The sequence below is a fragment of the Apium graveolens genome, chromosome 6, assembly GCF_009905375.1.
Source record: "Apium graveolens cultivar Ventura chromosome 6, ASM990537v1, whole genome shotgun sequence".
NCBI classification, from domain to species: Eukaryota; Viridiplantae; Streptophyta; class Magnoliopsida; order Apiales; family Apiaceae; genus Apium; species Apium graveolens.
The window spans coordinates 294,102,630-294,123,578 of record NC_133652.1 but is presented as its reverse complement, the minus strand read 5'-3'; positions in this window follow the sequence as shown (position 1 = coordinate 294,123,578).

Sequence of the window (20,949 nt, the reverse complement as noted above, 5' to 3'; positions counted from 1 at the left end):
AAACTAAGCCAGCCAGGCCAGTTGAGTCGGTAATAGTCCAAGGTGATAGACATAAGTGATTCAATTGCAGTAAGTCGCGCAGAAGGCAAGTTTTTTCTCTATTCTACTTTCGGAATAGTGATATTGATTCAAATATTTATCACATTTACATTCTCTTCATTATTATTCTTGATCACTAATATACAATCCCTATTCCTTTGTTCATATTTCATTTCAATTCTCGATTTCTCCATTTCTTTGGATTCTTGATTCATATTCTGTTGGTAACACATGGAGATTGATATATTTTAGTGTTTGGAATATATCAAAGCATACCGATTATCCCGGTTGCTAAGCGATGGACTGGATAAGGATATTTTGGGATTGAGTGTGTCTTAATCCTGAGGACCTGGATGACTGGTGCCTCGACGTGGGCCGTAGTGCCTGGGTACCCGACTGGGTCTATATACTGAGATATGGATCTGCATTATATTCTGACTGATCAGCAGAATATAGATGCGAACTTGTGTCCAGTTTAGTTTATTTGTACTCGCCAGTAATGGCCTTCTTTATATTCTCGTGAGGTTATATCTTGGCAGATATACCTGGGATGGCGGATTCATTTAAAATGCATTAACACTGTTTATATGTTTGTGGACTTGTTGAGCAACTTTTGGCTCACCCCTTTTGTTGTTATTCACCTTATTGTTTTCAGTTAAGAAGGAATATGAAACCAATCAGGACTCGAGTGGTAAAGAAGCGAGTCAAGCCTCAGGATCCTCTTATACCCAAGGTGTTGATCCCAATCCAGGAAGAAAGCTTTGAGTTGCCTGAGCAGGTGGAGTGTTGATAGATAGTAGGTGTGTGTGTTTGAATAAAAGTTGAACTTAGCTTAAAATGAATTAGACAATGGTTTGTAATAAAGAGAGTTTGTGAGACTTTGAATGTTGGTTTGTAATAAAAGTAGTTAGTGGTTCTTGTTTTCATACTTCAACCTAAAAAGATCCTAGTTAGTTTTAAAGGGGTTTAATTTCATTCTTTATTAATTATTAATCAAATTGTACAGGTTTGGTGATTAGCTAGTAACCCCCAGACTTATACCCCGGGTCTGGAGGGCGTTACACAGACTGCTTGTTTTACTCAGAAAGCAACACTTATCAACAAGCATGGAAAGATACCATATGAGATGGTGAAGAAAAAGAAGCCAAATCTGAAGTATTTTCATGTATTTGATGCAACTATTTTGTTCTTAAGACTCATCCTGAACAGCTATCCAAATTTGATCTAAAAGCTGATGAAGAAATTTTTGTTGGATATCCACTTTCCATAAAAGTCTTCAGAGTCTACAATTTAAGAACAAGGGTTGTCATGGAATCTATCAATGTCTCTTTTGATGATAAGAAGATTACTGGACTTGAAGATTTCAATGATCATGATCAGCTGAGATTTGAGAATGAATTTTTAAATTCTGATTCTGTAAATCCTGATAGTCTAAATTCTGACAGTCTAAATCCTGATACTGCAAACTATGATGGGTTAAACTCTGATGTTATTGAAACTGTGTTAACTACGCCAAATGAAAATGCACCTATGCAGGGGGAGCATATTGAAGATACAACCACATCTCAAGAAGCATCAGAATCTAGAACAGGCTCTTCAAGTTCTGATTCATCAAGTTCTGATAATTTTGGAAACTCAAATACTGATAATTCTGGAAACTCAAATTCTGAAGGATCCAACTCAGAGAGCATAATTTCAAGGGGAGCATCAGAAAATGTTGATGGAGACAGCATGGATCATGGGGGAGCATCCAGTTGTAGAGATAACCTTCCATCTACAAGGAAGTGGACTAAAGCACATACAACTGACTTGATTATGGGTGATCCTGAAGCAGGTATAAGAACTAGAACAACAACATTAAATGAATGTCTCTATCCCTCTTTTCTTTCTCAGACTGAACCAAAGAAAGTGGAAGAAGCTCTTCAAGATGCTGATTGGGTGCAAGCAATGCAGGAAGAGTTAAATGAATTTGAAAGAAATAAAGTTTGGACCCTGGTGCCAAGACCAAAGAACAGATCTGTTGTTGGTACAAAGTGGGTGTTCAGAAACAAAACTGATAGTGATGGCATAATTACAAGGAATAAAGCAAGGCTGGTTGTAAAAAGATATTCTCAACATGAGGGAATTGATTATGATGAAACATTTGCACCAATTGCTAGATTGGAAGCCATAAGGATATTTTTGGCTTATGTTGCTCACAAAAAGTTTACAGTCTTTCAAATGGATGTAAAAAGTGTTTTTCTTAATGGAGAATTGGAAGAAGAAGTATATGTTGAATAACCTCCAGGTTTTGTAGATTAAAAATTTCCTCATCATGTCTATAGACTTGATAAAGCACTTTATGGCCTTAAGCAAGCTCCAAGAATATGGTATGAGACATTAGCTCAGTTTCTTCTGGAAAGTGGATTTAACAGAGGGACTATTGACAAAACATTGTTTTATCTCAACCATGTAAAGGACTTACTTTTGGTGCAGATATATGTTGATGATATCATTTTTGGTTCTACAAATGATACACTTTGTAAAAGGTTTGCCAAGCTAATGCAGTCAAGATATCAAATGAGTATGATGGGAGAACTTAGCTATTTTCTGGGCATTCAAGTCAAGCAGAATGAAGAAGGAACTTTTATTTGTAAATCTAAGTATACCAGAAATTTGTTGAAGAAGTTTGGAATGCAAGATTGTTCACGTGCATCCACTCCTATGGCCACTGCAACAAAATTGGATAAGGATATTGGTACATCAGTAAATATTACTAATTACAGAGGTATGATTGGCTCACTACTCTATCTAACTGCAAGTAGACCTGATATCATGTATGTTACCTGTCTTTGTGCAAGATTTTAAGCAGATCCAAGAGAACCTCACTTAACAGCTGTAAAAAAAAATCAAGTACCTCAAGGGTACAGTTGATCTAGGATTGTGGTATCCTAGAAAATTAGACTTTAAGCTATTAGGTTACTCAGATGCAGATTTGGCAGGATGCAAAATTGACAGGAAAAGCACAAATGGAAGCTGCCAATTTCATGGCGGCAGATTGGTTTCTTGGTTTAGCAAGAAACAAAAGTCAATTTCCACATCAACTGTAGAAGCAGAATACATTGCTGCAGGAAGCTGTTGTGCACAGATTCTTTGGATGAAGAATCGGTTACTGGATTATGGGTTAACATATTCTAAAATCCCTATTTACTGTGATAATCAAAGTGCTATTGCTATGACAGGTAATCCAGTTCAACACTCAATGACAAAGCACATCAGCGTAAGGTACCACTTCATAAGGGAACATGTGGATGATGGTATAGTGGAATTGCATTTTGTTCCAACAGATCAACAGCTAGCAAATATCTTCACAAAACCACTGTGTGAAGCTACTTTTACAAGATTGGTAAATGAACTTGGAATGGTTTCAGGTTCTTTCTCTAAATTTGCTTAGTTTATGTTCTGATACATCAGACTTTATGATCAGTATTTATAGATATTACTATATTTGTGTATTTTGTGCTAAATTTGAAATTTTCTAAGTGCTAATTGTTTTCTGATGTGAATTTCTAAACTCTGATAGTGATATGAATGTTTCTGTGACTATTCAATCCAATGAGGATAACTGTGTTAGATACTGACCTAGTAGTCTTTAACATACTGATGATCCCATGTATAAAGTAATTGTTTATGTGGAAATCTTTTAACACTAGCAAATTCTGATATTGAGCTTAGTTAAGTTTACTTTGTGTATCTTATTACTAAGACAAAAACTAGAATAGTGTTTCGTATCTGTTAAGTTCTGATGTTGGTAAATCTTATGGATGTACTTAGTGCTGATAAATCTCACTTATCAAAAGAAAATGAAAAAGAAAAGAAATAAATACCAGGTACTCCTTTGAGATCTAGATTAAAAATATGGAAGGGAAGACCCAAGTGCATTGCTGGTATTAAGTAATATGCATTAGAAAAGCAAAATAAAATTGTCTTGGTGACTTTTCACATTCTCTGATTACTGGAGAAATACTCCGATAATAGCATAAATTCTGATAAGCAGTCGTGACTCACTTACACTGAGAAGCCACTGTAAAAAGGAATTTCAAAAGATGCATAAAATGGGCACAAAACAGTTGAGGTGGACTCATGCATGAACTCATTTATATTAGACTTCAGAATAATGACAGATTTTGAGCAAAGTTCTTAGTTATGCCTTATTTCTAAGATGTACTGAAGTGAATTTGCTAGGAATATGTGTATTAGTTTGATGATAAGTTAAGCAAAATACTTAAGTAGAAATCTAGTGTTTGTAGCCTCAACGGATAAGACCACTCTGGCTATCCATTGATGGAGTAGCTTTACTTAGAAATAAGTTTAGTATTGAAGCACATTTCAGTTTCTATATTTAAGTTATAATTCTTAGAAGTTGTGGGAAATTATAAGTCATATTGACTACTAGTGGATATGTAAATAGGAGGGCTAATTGTAAATATTTCATGCCTTGTAATTTTGTATAAATGAAGTAGTACCAACTGATAGATTAAAGGCCTTCAATGGATGAGAAACAAAGCTTCAACGGATGTCTCTAAAGCTTCAACGGATAACATCCATCAACGGATGAGTGCATCAACGGGTAAAGCTTCAACTGATAAAGAATCAATGGATAAAGCCATCAACGGATGAAAGCTTCAACGGATGCTCAGTTCAATAGCAGTTGACAGTGACAATTCATAAGCTGACAGAGGCACATGGGTTGACAGAGACAATTGGAATGTGGTAGCCTCTTGGAGAAATCAAGAAAATGTAGCATTTCCATTCTGGTGCAAACAAGGAAGTATTCAAAGATTTACAGATTATCCTAGATTGCATTGGATAGAGAAATGAAGAAGAAACATGTGAAGAACTATTTTAAAAACTGTATTTTATTTTTGTCTTCACTTGTAAACTTGGTGATATATAAACCAAGTTGTAGCTAGTAATTAGATGATGAATTTTCCAGAGCTGTTTAGAAAAATATAGAGAGAAAATCATCTAGTTTGTACTAGGACGCATCTGTGATCAATTCCTTGAATCACAGATTTTCTGAAATACACATCTCTGGTGGAACAACAAATCCACCAGAAAAATTTTTAAAGCCTTTTTGTTCTTTACATTTGTGTCTTGAATATATATCTGTCTGCACCTGCTCAAAGTAATTCATACACAACTGTTCATTGAAACACTTAGCCTTTGAAGTTGCTCAAAACTTGAAAAAGTTTTGAGATTTACATTCAACCCCCCTTCTGTAAATCTCATTGTTAGTTCCTTGGGAATAACAATCGGTATCAGAGCAAGCTCTTAACATACAAAGAGTTTAAAGATCTATTCTACTAACATCATGAGTAAGAAGGATATTGGAATAAAGATTCCAATCCTGGAAAGAGATAATTATCATCACTGGAAAATGAAGATGCATCTACATCTTCTCTTTCAAGATGAAAGCTACATCAACTGTATTGAAAATGGTCCTCACATCCCTCACAAGGTGGCCACAGCTGCCACTGCCACAGTTGCTGTTGGACAGTCTATTCCCAAGCCAAAAGCAGAATGGACTGATGAAGATATTTAAGAGGTACAGAAGGACAAGAAAGCCATGAACATTCTGTTTAATGGCCTAGACCAAGATATGTTTGATAATGTCATTAACAGCCAAACTGCTAAGGAAATTTGGGATACTGTGCAACTTATCTGTGAAGGTACTGAACAAGTTAAAGAAAACAAAATGCAGCTTCGCATTCAATAGTATGAATATTTTCATTTTGAAGAAGGAGAATCATTGAATGATACCTTCAATAGATTTCAAAAACTGTTGAATGGATTGAAGCTGTATGGCAGAGTGTACTGAGTCAAGGAATCAAACTTAAAATTTCTGAGGTCTCTACCAAAGGAATGGAAACCTATGACTGTTTCACTAAGGAATTCTCAAGATTATAAGGACTTCACACTGGAAAGATTATATGGAATTTGGAAGACCTATGAACTTGAGATGGAGCAAGATGAGCTGTTAGAAAAGGGAAAGAGAAAAAGTGGATCAGTTGCACTTGTAGCTGACAATGAGAGAACTGAAGCCATGTATGAAGAAAAGATAATGCCAAGTCTCAAAATTGGTACAAGCAAATCAGAATCAAGCAAGGGAAAGGAGCAAGTAGCTGAGGTTGAAGACAATTCCAGTCAAGATGACTCTGATGATGTTGATGAACATTTGGCTTTTCTGTCCAGAAGGTTTGCAAAGATGAAATTCAAGAAAAATACTAAATTCACTAAGCCAAACAAGAACATGGTGGATAAATCAAAGTTCAAATGTTATAACTGTGGCATAAGTGGACACTTTGCAAATGAGTGCAGAAAGCCAACTTCTGAAAAGAAGAAATTTGAGCAAGTGGGTTACAAAAAGAAATATTTCGATTTGCTCAAACAAAAGGAAATGGCTTTTCTGACTCAGGAAAATGACTGGGCAGCTGATGGAGTCAATGAAGATGATGATATGGAGTATGTCAACCTAGCCCTAATGGCTAATTCTGATGAAAATGAAACTAGTTCATCAAGTAACCAGGTAATTACTACTAACCTCTCTCAGCTCTCTAAAAATGAATGTAATGAAGCTATAAATGATATGTCCAATGAATTATATCATTTACGTGTTTCCCTTAAATCATTAGCTAAAGAGAACACAAGAATTAAAGAGAATAATTTGTTTTTAAGTGATAGGAATGTTATGTTAGAGGGTAAGGTAATTGATCTTGAAAAGATTAAAATCAAATGCTTATCTGTTGAGAGTGAACTAGAAGAGTCTGTTAAGAAAGTAGAAATTCTTTCTAAACAACTAGAACGTGAGCAAGAAGTAATCAAGGCCTAGAAAACATCGAGGGATGTTAGTGCTCAGATTGTCAAGGTTCAGGGAATTGAATCACTCTGTGAGAATGCCTAGAAGAAAAATAAAAAGGAAGTAGAATTAATTTATGGATTGTCAACAGATATGAAATCAACGGATGATGAAAGTTATCTGTTGAAGGAAGAAAAGGAGTATCCGTTGATGGCTCATCAATTAAAATAGGCAAGTGATTCTAAAAAGGATAATTTGAAAAATCTCAATAAGAAGTTTGGTTCAACTTCCAAAACCTTTGTCAAAGAAGAGGCTAGCACATCCAAAGATGCCAGTAAGGTGAATATAGGACACATGAATTTAGATCAGTTAAAAAATAGGCTTAAGTTGGTTGAGGATAAAAAGGAAACTAAAAGGAAATCTAATAGAAATGGGAAGGTAGGGATTAACAAACACAACAATTACACACCTGATAAGTATGCTCCTAGAAAAAGTTGTGTGCATTGTAAAAGTGTTAATCATTTATCTGCTAACTGCAAGTCTGTTAAGAATGCTCCTATGCCTTTAACTCCTTCCATGCCTAACATGTCTATGTCACCTCTGCATGTTATGCCTGTTATGTCTCAACCGAATCCTCAAGCACATTTAGCAAACATGCCATATGTAAATAATCCTTATTTTGCTACATTCAGTAAGCCTCAAATGCGATACAACATGCCTATGTGGAATAACATATTTGCATAATCTATGCCTTATGTTATGACCGGCATTTTATGTAATATTATTTGTGAATTTGGTATAATATTAAAGCCGAATGAAAATATATTCAATGATTGTACGTTGGTGTGAGTGAAAAAAATTTCTGCATTATAAATTTGCTTTATGTAGTATATGATTTTTCAAAGCAAGAGTTTATTTAATTACTTTATTTTTGATTTATAAGGAATATTCTAAGCCTTGGAAAATTTTTCTTGTAAAAGGTAATTGTGGTGAAAATTTGATAAAACTCTTTGCATGCTAAGTGATCATCTAGGTATAGCTTATTCTAGGCTTACATGTCAATTTTATGATAGAATATATGTAGAAAATATGTTGTTTTGGTTTGCAAAACTCGGAGGCATGTATGCATGTGGATTTCTCTTAGAATGTTATAAGATTTTGATCATTTGGAAAGATTTTGTTAGTGAGCTTTAATTTCAGTAGGAATAATGTGCTAATATTGATTTATGCTTCTTGTTGCATGGTAATAATTCGTGGTTATCTTTTAATAAAAATGCATATCTTGTTGTTTTAAAAGCATGAAGATTCGTGAGTTGTGAATTGTAGTTTCTTTTGTTTTGCCATAATTGTACCTTAGGTAAGGATGATCTCACCCAAGGTTATTTTGAGAATAAGGGAGTTAGTTCAGTAGATTACCATGTTTAAGTCTTGGTTTGAGTATTGGGTTGTTGGTAGTTGAGTTTGTCAAGTCAAAACCTTGGAGAAAGGAGAGTTATAGTTTCTGCAGAAAATCAGTTTAGAACTCTGAGGTTTAGAGTGAGTTTTGACCATGTCATTGATGTGCACTTTGAGGCCCAAGCCACCAGAAGTTATTATTGGGAGTATATAAAAGGTTTTAGGAGTTGGTTGGAGGTTTGCATGTCATTTGGATAGGTGCACAAGTAGAATAACAAAATCTGTCCAGCAGGGGACAGTTTTGTTGCAACTTAGAAATGGGGAGATTTGACCATGTCATGGGTAGGCCCTCATTAGGCCGTGTTGGGCCTTAGTTAGAGGGAGTGTCAGAGAAGTTTTTCCAACCATAGTTTATAGGATATGAGTTAGAAGCATGTGTCACAAGTTAATTCAAGTCAGAGCGTTTTCTGCCCAGAAAAACAGGGGAACCTTGGACTTTTAGCTTAGGCCCAAGAAGGCCCAAACCAGGCCTTTGAGCGACATCAAGTTTTTGAGATGCCCTTAGGTCAGGAGAGTCTTGTGTAAAAGTTTTGAAGGAAAACTTGTAGTTTAAGAGTGTCTAATGCACTCAAGAAACCATAGTTGTCATTCTGAAATTTGCACCAGTGAGCACTTTCACTTATCGCATAATTTTAGAACACTAAGGAGTGAGCATTAGGTCAACCACCATAGTTGTAAGATAGTATAAGGTCAGTAGAGCAAAAGGCACAAGTGAGGGTCAATAGGTTTTGGATAGTTTAGTAAAGGCACATCGAGTTAGGAAGCCAAAATTAGAAGACTTTGTCTAGTTTAGCGACCAAGTGACTTACGTTGTGAGTCGAGATCATCCAAGCCCAGTGTTGCATTATGGTATATATGGTGTTATTTGGTATTAATATATGATATGACAATATGTGGCTATGTGTGTACAATGGTAATTTAAAAGTGAATATAAATTAAGTGCGTATAGGCCTAAGTGCCATCCGTGTTTAATTTCGAGTTGTAAATAGGTTAAGATGGTAAGAATATATTATAATGAGGATTATTATTATTTAGGTAGGATCTCGAGTCAAGGGAAAACTTGCCATAAAGGTCGAGTGAAGCTCCAGTTGTTGCTCCTACCAGTCAGACCAGACCAGCCTTTCTCAAGGCAAGTGATTCAACTTGACCTTCGTATTTACTGTAAATAGTTCATATATATCGATGCAATTATCCTGAGTCATTTTGATATATTTAAATCAAGCGTATCTTTTGTTTATCTTTAAGTTATATAGAGATGCCATGAACCCTCGAGTACGTATTGCAAGTAGTTCGGAACAGACTAAAGATGAAACTAGGTTTAAACTTTCTCATTCAGGGTTAGTTAATTCACTTGATGGTGTAGGTATATTGTTGTCTACAGACCTGAAGGAAAAAGTAGTTGAAGTCAAATGATTTTGTGGTAGATACGGGTATCTAAAATGACACTGGGATAATAGTTGGAACAGTGGTTGTTATAGCCAAAATTTGGTTATGGATCATTTCTGGTCAAGAACGGGTCAATTGATATCAAAATGGGGAAAAAGAATGAAGGATTAGGCTGCAACACATGAAGGGATGACGCACCCTATATGTAGGACGCGTCCAACATTGGATAGATTGTGTAATCTGGATTTTTTGAGATTAAGGTTGCAATTCAAAGGGATGTGGAGGAAATCTGAATGTATCGAGGATGTGTCTAGGCTATCGGGCGCCCCTTCAGGGAGTGAAGGAAAGGAGATTGATTGTCCACATGTCTGAGTAATAATATAGGGAAGGGGTGTGCATTCCACAAGGTGATGACGAGTCCTGTCCTAAAGGAATGCATGGATTTGGATTTACTCAGGCATTCTGCGTTTCATCTCATTTAGGAAAAGTGCAAGCATTGAAGGAACAATGAAGAATTATTTTTACTAATATATTTATTGCAAGTATTCTTTGAAGAATTCTTTTCTTGAGTCGGTCAAGGAGGGGGATGTCCGTGAAAAACTTGAAGGCCTCAAGCGGTATGCCTGATGATTGAAGGTATTCACCTTTATTCAAACGGTGTCCTCATTGGGGATGCGGGGTGAATATTGGTATATTCTTTAGGAGCTCTATTCTTTTATTAAACAAGTATTTTGTTAGAGAACTTTAGATTCATCCTACACTTTGCAACCAAGAGCTTGGGATCATCTGTCGTGTTATCTCATAGGTTATCCTAATTTGGGGGACAGGGACGTGTCCGAAATTTAGGGTGGACCGTGGCCAGACCTACATTCATAAAACAAGGGAGATAGTTATAGTGGAATGGGGTTGGATCTCATAGTTGGACAATACTAAAGCGAGCGGAAGATGTATTCTGGAGGGACTTCTATCGGGCCCAGGAATGAGAAGTCTAACCCCATTAGATTTCTTGTTCCCCAAGAACTATGTCAAGGTTGATCCCTATATAAAGGGTACGTAGGCACATCGAGAGGGTAAGAAGTTGAGAGATGATAAGGAGCCACCACTTACCTTAATCAAACTTATCCACCAATTAACACACAACCACCACACACCGTCTGATTTTATGGTGAAAAACCACCATCACAGATCTTGATTCCAGCTAGAAACCTCAAAATTTTTTGTTACCAAATTCCCCCATCAACAGTTGTCTTTGTATATGTTCCTCAACTCGGGTTCAGTGATATTGAATTTATAGAGTTTTGGCAATTTTTGAATTATTTGGTTTGAAGTATCCGAAATAACTAATTTATTTAATCAGTGTGAACTTTAATGATCATATTGGCGGTCGAGTGGATGACTATCATGGCATTCATGGTATTTTGATATTGGTGTTAGTAATGAACATGGATTATATCATTTAGAATTTGCGAGAGTACACGATTTAGTGATTGTGAATTACTTTTAGAAGTGGGGGTCATGCCACCCAAATTGGTAATGTACTTATACAAGATAGTGATATTAAATTTTGTTAGAATTTCAGGTTTTTACAGAAGAAATATGTGCTTTACAACATTGACTCTTAGAAATAGATTTATCTATAAGTGGTGATTGTGTTGCCGATATGAGGATTGTCGGGCCAAGATTACTTTAAAAAAATTTGAAAGGGTTCAAGGCCGAAGAACTTCAGGAGTTGCTTCAAAGTTGTTTCATGCATTAGGGTGGATGTAGAAGAAATGTTGACAATAATGGTGTATTATATTCGATGTGTAGCAAAGATGACAATAATGTTAAAAGTTGCAAAACGAATTGCTACAAAGATTGTTTTAGAAGCCATAACTAAGACGTATAGGAAAAGTATCTACGTATCAACACAAATGAGTGGGTGAATGAAATTTTTAAGCTTGCCAAAATGTATCATAAGAGATGATAAGATTTAAGTTCAGTTTGATATATAAAGGAAGATGGTAACCATACTTTATTGTATGATGATGATATTAAAGTGAAGTGGAGTCGATATTTTAATAAGTTATTTAATATAATCAGAGGACGTGAATTTGTCTTGAAACAAGAGAAGAATCACATTAGGGAGACTGACATTGGTCTAAGTCATGATGAAGTGAGACCAGCCATGTGCATGATGGGTAGGTGTAACGCAGTCGGTGTGGATGAGATTCTGATTAAGGTAGGGCCCTATTTGGATGAACCTAGTATATGATGGTTGACAGATCTTTTTAATGTTATATTTTGGATGGCTAAAATATCGAATGATCGGGGGTTGACTGTTGTAGTACCTTTTTATAAAAACAAGGTCCATGCTTAAAATCGTAGTAAGTACCATTGTATTAAGTTTCTTAGTTATACATTGTAATTTTGGGAACATGTTATTAAATTGAGACTTAGAAGGGTCATAGAAGTTTCAACAAATCCATTTGATTTCATACCCAGTAGAACAACAACTAAGGCCATTCATCATTTTCGTAGTCTTATGAAAAAATATTGAGAGCGTCGTAAATATATTCGTTTGGTGTTCATAGATCTTTAAAAGGATTATGACAGTGTAAAAAAATATATGACGTTGTTTATAAGCTCAAGGGGTTTCTCATTTATATGTATGCATTATACAAGATATTTTTGAGGATACAGAAATGTGTTAAGAGCACAATTTGAGATACTCTTTATTTTTCGGTTAAGAGAGGACTTCAACAGGGATCAATGTTAAGTCCGTTGTTATATATAGTTTTTTGGACATAATTACTCATAATACCCAAGTTATTGTGTCTTGGTGAAATGCTTTTGCTGACGCCATTGTGCTCATAGGTGAGTCCACATGCGAGGTAAATGCAAACTTAGAAAATTGGTGCAAATTTTTGTGAGGCTTGCGTTTAAGCTCTTGTTAGAATGAGTATGTTGTTAGAATGAGTAACTTTGGGCTAATTTTTGTGAGGTAACTAATGAGGATGATGTTGTAGTATGTATTAGTGAAGATCAAGTTCTACTGGATACTCATTCTAAGTATGTGGGTTAGCTTATTGATAAACATGTGGATATTGTTGCTATTGTTACGCATCGTATTAGGGGAGAATGGATTAAAAGAAGAGCTACTACAAGAGTATTTTGTGATAATAACATATCTTTGAAGTTGAAAGAAAAATCTTATATAGTCGTAGTTTTACAAAAAGTTTATAGGGAAAAAATTTTATGGGAGAAATGGCCGAATTTTACAACCATGATTATAATATTTAATTTTCTTGTCATTGTGGATGTGTTTGTAGTTTAGTATTTCAAAACTCACTTATTTCTTATTATATCTTTATTTGGGAGGACCAAATGTATGAATCTTATAAAATTTATTGATAGGTAAGAAGGTAGGTTCACTTTAGTTTTTTTTTTGTAGATGTATATAGGTGATTAGAGTGAGTAATGACCTTCAAGACTATTTCACAACGTACCCAAGCTTACACATAAAAAGAAATGGATGCTATAGTGGTAGTATCACATGGTTAGAATAAGGGTATCCTTATAGTTATAACAACTGTGGTAATTTTTTAATTACTTGAACACATTAAGAAGTTATAATGGAGGGTCTTTAAATTTAAATTTATAGTTATAGTCATGTAGGATGCTAATGGTATTTCATAGAGAAAAAGGTACCTGCTATATTTTGTAAATTAGAAGGCTCAGTGCTCAATATTTGTTTCTTGCCCATCTACAACCACAGTTGTTGCACAAAACTGGCTCATTCTCGATTCTGTTTCAATAAGAATTTAAAGTCAATTAAACTACGTACTTTACTAGTATTAGGAAATTTAATCTTAATCTAGGAAGAGTAATTACAAAATCAAAGTATTAAGAAAGTAATATGCTTGTAATTATATTCATTTAGATTGAAGTAAATTATTCTTAGTATACAGGATAGCATATTTTGATTAAAGGATTTACGAAAAAATATTCTTAGTATACAGGATAGCATTTTACTACCATAAAAAATGACTGAAGACTAAAAGGGGTCAACCAAAATATTTATGTAACCTCTGTCCAGTTATGACATATCAGTTATGACATATCAGTATTGAAAGAGGTATTTTAAGTGACCATATATATGTGGTTCAGATCTGTAGCACTACAAACGTTTTAATTGGTTTACTCGGAAATTGAATTAAAAATACACACTCATTGTACATAAAGAAGACATAGCTGCTAGAAAAAATTATTAAACAAATTCGTATATAAAACTACCAACACGAGGGTGTATAATTCAAAGAATACTCACTTTGAGTCGTGCAATGCCAACACGGTCCTTCTCTTCCCATGCCCATGCGGTCAAGATTGAGGGAAATATGGTAAAACCAAAAGGGAAATGGATACGTAAATCTGAGTTTACCAAAGTTCTGCTCAATAAAAATAACTGCAATCAATTGATTAAAACATGGTTGTATCAACGGCTTAGAATAATGAAGATTATATTTCTTTTCTTTTTTCTCTTTATTTTTTAACTTTTCCTCATTGTCTAACATTTTTACATATCTATTTAAAAAAATTGGAATCTTTATGTATTTTTCTATGTGAAATAAAAATTGAAAAACCTAAAAAGAAAAAGGCATGCCTAAATATGAGTTTTATCAAATTACTACCAATGTAAATGTATGCATAAAATGATTTAAACAATTAAATATTAAATACTAAGAGATAAGAAAATGATGAACACTTATTTTCGTTTTTTTTTAATCTTTTCTTAGGTGCCTAATATAGAGTTTCTCAAGTGGAAAAAATTGAAAAGCTTAATTTAATAGGGAAACTCACATATTTTTTTACAATTTTAATCAATTTCAATATTTTTTTAAAAATAACTAATTCAAATTGAATATCCTCAGAGTAATATGAAATAAATCTTTCAATCTTTAATGATTTCTAATGCATAAAAATGGTAATACAATTTAGGTAAATTAGCTTCAAACATATATTTTACTTTCTTACTTTTATAGCTATTCTTAGGTGCTTAATTTTCATTTTCTGTATCTAATGTTGAAAAAGTTGAAAAGCTTAATTTGGTGCAGAACTCATATTGTTTTTACGAATTTAGTGATTTTTTTTTAAAACAAACAACTCAAATTAAATAATATCCTCCATAAAGATATGCATTAAATTTAGTAATATTTAAAATAACCTTTTATGTTATAGTCGTAATACAATTTAGGGAAATTAACTTCAAAAACATGTTTTGTACGTCTCTTCTTTTCTTTTTTAGCTTCTTAGATGCCTAAGATTCATTATATTTTTACAAAAGAAAATTTGGTGGGATTAGCACTCAAATATTTTCTTCTTACAAATTTAGTAGATTTTAAGAATTTTAAAATAAAAATTCAAATCAAATGTTCTCAACCAATGCATATATTATATTTAAAAATGTTAGCTAATTTTAACTTCAGAAAAGCCTTCAAATTCGAGAGCTTTATGCTATTTCATGGTTTCTGTATTATTGATAAAGTCTCCCTAAATTCTTCTCATGTACTATAGAGTAGTGAAAGTTTCCTTTATAATAAAACAGATGTGGAATCTGATCATGCTAAAAAACTTTAATTAAGAAAGATTGTAAAAAGCTTTTGAGCAAAGGAAAATAATATTAGACAAGAGGTATGACACTATTTCTAATCAACTGAATGAAGGACTTCCAACCACAATGAATATTATAATTTTGCTGGATGATGATGCCAAATACCAAAAACAGGGCTATAATTGCTCAATCTGCATAAGCCCACAAGTTACCCTTGAAGCAGAAAGAATGGGGGCATACAACCCACAAGTTACACTTCCTAGCTATAGCCATGATGATGCAATTGATAAACACAAAAAAGGTGGCAAATCACTTACAAGTAGAAAGAATAGAGATGAACTTATTGACCTAGTGCACTTTAACTAAGTCCACTATCCAATCTAAAAGAGGTAGAGTGGAAGGAAAAAGGTGGAAGATGAAGAAGACTAATCAAATCTTATAATGTGATAATAATAACTCAAACCTCTCAAATTGTAATGACTCTGATTAAGTGAAGCAAATCAGTTCATGTAAACTCTCAAAGTGAGAGGTCGAACACAACTCTCTACTACAAAGATCCTGAAATTCAATAGCTAAAAAGATATTTGTAGAAAGAAATCGTGAAATTGACTTAGAGGAGATCAAGTATTGAATCAAACAGTAATGCCACTTTAGAAGACATTGAGGTTCCTACCAGAAGGAGAACTCAAATACCTAACAAAATGCACCTTGTTATTAAAGAAATTAGTTATGTACCAAACTCTACTCTGGTCATAACTCTGGTTTTTACTCTTCCCATTTCCTTAGTTTTAATTATTCTTAATTCAATTACTTAATATTTCTCAAATCAAAATTATAACCTAGTTGATATGTTTTATACTTACAAGAGTTTAGTTGCTATTATGTAAGTTCACATCTTTCCTTTTATTTAACACATAATGTTTAAAACAGAGTTAACATTTTTTCCAAGCTATAGTTTCCTCATACAAAACCAAACCTGTAAATTGGTTATGCTTAAATATCCATACTACAACGTCGATTACCCATTCTACGTTAACCAAAATGAGAATAACTATGAATTTTTACTCTAAGATAGAGATTCACACATGAGACCTTATTCCAACTTATATAATGTTATTTTTTTTATAAATAACCTATTAAATGCTTTCTAACATCTCAACTCTCATGTCAAGATTTCAACCTAGCATGCATTTTTTCAAATAAAAATAATTTTCTAACTTGTACATTTGTTTTCAAGCTCGCTCCTAATGTTCAGGTTCTAGCACATAAAAGTACCTAACATGACTCTACCAAAAAACCCTTTTGATAGTGTAAATAAAATTCAGTAAGGTTAATTAAGTACATTTAAAACTCTTTATTTAGTGCAAACCAATTATACATTAATCTTAATTTAAAAAAATGCTAAGTCAAAAAGTGGTTCATACTCTGAGCTTCATATTCAACGTACCTGATCAAGAAAATACCTCTAACTCAAGCTATAGTGTGATCCTAACACCTAACATTAAATCTAATCTCGCTTACTCACCATCACTTACATATATTTGCTCAAATTTACCTAAAAAATATTTTAATTTTTTTAAAATTAATTATAAGGTTCTATAGAGATTAATCACCTTATTCAATCTACTCTATGTATGCAAGCATACAATATTCAATGAAACAACTTGAGAAATAGAAAAGATCAAGATTACCTCTTATATTTTCCTGCTATCTTCTATAGTTTCATCCGTACCTCTAACTTTAATTCCAATTACAATTCTAATTTTTATTTCAAGGTTCATATTTGAACCTGAACTTACATCCTCGTAAGCCCTTGAACTTTATAGCGTTCTCGCAACCCTTATTTCGTGTGCACGTACCTGACACTCCGACCATATTTATACAAAACTTCACCGGATCTACACTAGCTCAACTACCTTGAGATCGACATGCACATGTGGAAATCATATAGACTCATATTTTCATACGAACCTATCCATCAAGGTTCATAGACCCAAGAAAACCTAATAAAAGAATCGGATATTTACTCAGATTCATCCTTTTCCCACATATCAAAATACATGTTTTTGCAAAAGTAATGCCTTACAACTCAAAGGGAGTCATGCAAGATAAATTTTTTTCGGTCTTCCCATGTATAAATTGTACATCTTATATATAAACCATACACTTTGGGTATATCAACCATACACCATTCCATCCAAGAACGCAATTCATTGTGTGCATCCTTCTTGATCCAAGAATTATATTCTTTCCAAATTTCTATTTTACTTCCACGTCATTTATTTAACAAACCAGAATCATTTTGAGGTATGTATCATTAGACACACCTACATATATTACCCATATCCAGTATAAAATAATTATCATTTATAATATGCATTCATACAAGTCATATATCCAAGAATCCAAGAATAATTACCAAAAAATGAAATTTTAACAATTTTTTATAGCATAAACCATATATTCCATAAATAAGATTTCTATTAGCCAGTTCATACATTCATGAGGTACATTCCCCCGTACTCTTCACATACAATTCATTTGTGATTGTAAATCCAGGTACACAATCCTTTGCGTACATCCAGAAAATATGTTCATTCCTATTCTCCACCTATAATCCATATGTGAATATTAATGCAGTTACGCAAGCCTTTGCGTACATCCTATTTTATAGTCCATACATGATGTAATCCATCTATAAACCAAATTATATTACGTGCTTCCAATTTTGGGCTGCAAACAAGTTGTAATCAATTCCAATTTCAAGTTGTACCTGTAGCCATTGGAATCCAAGCTACACCCGTAGCTAAATTTCTAGCTATGCCTGTAGCTATCTTCCAAGCTACACCTGTAGCTATCTTCAATTCCTGGTTATGAAAATTTATTTGATTCCTTTTGGGTGTCAAGCAAGTCCAAGATAATATTCGCTTCCCATCCAATATAAAACGTGATCGCCAGCATTTCATATTTTCGAGATACCGGTATGCATATGCACCTGTCTAACATAGTAGATTTTACTTGCAAATGCCATTACATAAATATTTTAAATTATTATGAGTGATAACAATCCAAGTCATGCATTATATTCAATCCATTTTTTAAAATGTTCCATTTAACAACATCGGCATATAAGGTGTGCATACCCCTACCCCCAGTTTTTTAACATATAATAATTTATGATGAAGAACTAAGATCCATGTACTATGTACCACACACTCCATGTAAAATAAATATTCAAAATATATAAGCATGTGCTTGTTTATCAAGAATTTCCTACATTCCATATAACCGACTTTTACTTTTTTTAGCCTGATAACTATCCATGTGCTATACCTCTTACCTACGGTGCCAGGGCATGCTTGCAGCTCAAGCTGAAGTTACACTATATATTTTCCTTGTACCATTAAACCTAAGTAAGCTTACTCACCATTGCTTACAAAGATTACTCAACTTGACTCACTAGTCTCATCCCCACGTATCCCTCTTAACTAAGAAATTTCCAAATAGTCTCGAATTAACACATGTTATGTGAATTGACAACATATAATAAGCTATCGATCGAGTTACCATTTTATCAGTCGGCTATCCTTTTAATATTACCTAATAGTAATCTTACCAACTAGAGGTGATGTACTACTCCCTCGGCGTATTAATAGTAATAAACCATCTCAGGGACCTAAGTATGGCAGCTACGAGTATCAAACCATTTCCATTATTCCAAAGATTTTCTTATATGCACATAAAATAAGCATAATAAGTAATATATAAAAGCACGAAAGTAGGACTAATCTTTGCCTCTTCCATGTCGATTAAATTAAGGTTCAACCATTAAGCCTATAAGGTTGAAGTTCCCTTTAGTTTCAGCTTCAGGTAAGGACCTCCATCCAATGACTCAGGTTCCTCCATGACAGAATATTGGGAAACCTAGTTACCGCCCGAGCCGTCCAAGTTTCCTTTGATATGATGTGTAAACTTCGTCTCAAGTTTAGCTTAACATAATTAAACCGATTTACAATAGTTGAATGCCAAATATATTTCCAAAAAATGAACTTGTTGAGGTACGGCCTCTCCTAGTTTGCACAAGTTACAACATTCTTAGGGGCTTTCATAGCTTCATTTATACGCGAAGCTTCAATTAACCGCTGCATAGATACCATCCATGGAGTCCTCTACTTACAATAACCAGATTTTTTTTCGTGTTGGATCGGACCTCCAATTATATTTCAAGTGCTTCCCCTCTCTTTGTACGTTCATGTACATCTTCTTAGGCTTTTATAAGTCAAGCATCCATCAATCACACCGTCAGGGAATCTACCCATTGAACAAGAACAACCTCTTTTTAAAATAATTTGAATGACTCCTTCCTAATTTTTTTTTTGACATATTCAAAATCTGAATCCATTTCAAACGAAATTCTTCTGTTAGATTTATTATTTCCCTGAGTCTTTCGCATCTCATGCTTCTTCCTTTAATGAGTTCATAAATGAACCTTAAACCAACTTCGCCATTTATCGAGAGGTCATTTCATACCTCTTTATTTTTGAACTTTAAGCACATTGCGAAGCCCCTAAGTTCTTGACTGAAACTGTCAGCTTCAACTTAAACCTAATATCAATGAACATGCATACTTGAAGCTGCAAGGTACATAATTTATGGGTGAACATAGGGGCTATTATCCCTAAATAACTAGCCAAAAAGTAGAGGACCCGCAAGATGTTAGTGAAATGTATATTTTACATATCAAGTAGAAGGTGAATGATGCATCCATTAGTATATGCCATTGAACCTCTTAAGGTCAGGTAGCTTTCCCAAAACATGTAAGATAACTACGAATGCCACTAAACCTCTGGATTGTATCACAATTTCAATGCACCTGTTATGATAGAGATTCACATGCGCATCTGAACACATATATATTTTTCTAGGTGCTTTCGTATTTTGCACAACAAGTTAAATATCATTCAAAAGGGTAAATATCATAATATCATTTTACACTTATTATAGAAAGCATGCCCCTGAAGCTATTCAATACCCACTTTCATGCATAAATGAATACTATAACTTGGCAAGTGTTAACATACACATATCAAGTAGAATATGTAAAAGATTATAACCTTATTCCTATAAAATACCCCATAGTATAAATAAAATACACTATGATCAAAGAATTAGGTTCATGTATAGCCCAATTATAAAAAAAAATTCATTCAGACCCGTTCCTTCCAAATCTAATTAAATTTCGAATTTCCTTTAAAATTTATCCATGTTCAATTTATAAATGTATAGGGTATACACCTACTACCCCCCGAGTTCTTTAATATAATCCAAACTTATAGTGAAGAACTAGGTTCAAGCGTGCAGTGGCACTCAAATATGTCTATACACAAACAAACAACATAATTGACCTAAACCATTTAGAGTATACCAAATAGTAGATAATTAAATCAGTTGTAAACATATTAGTATTGTGAAGCCACATCATATACTATGAGCATATTAAACCTCCATAGTCATGCAAGTTGTTCAACTGATCGAACATATGAGCATTTAAAAATCTCAAACCATAAAATCAATTATCCGATATACTTACTATATAAAATCAAACCCACGCTGTACAAGAGGGAATATAAAATAAGATAAC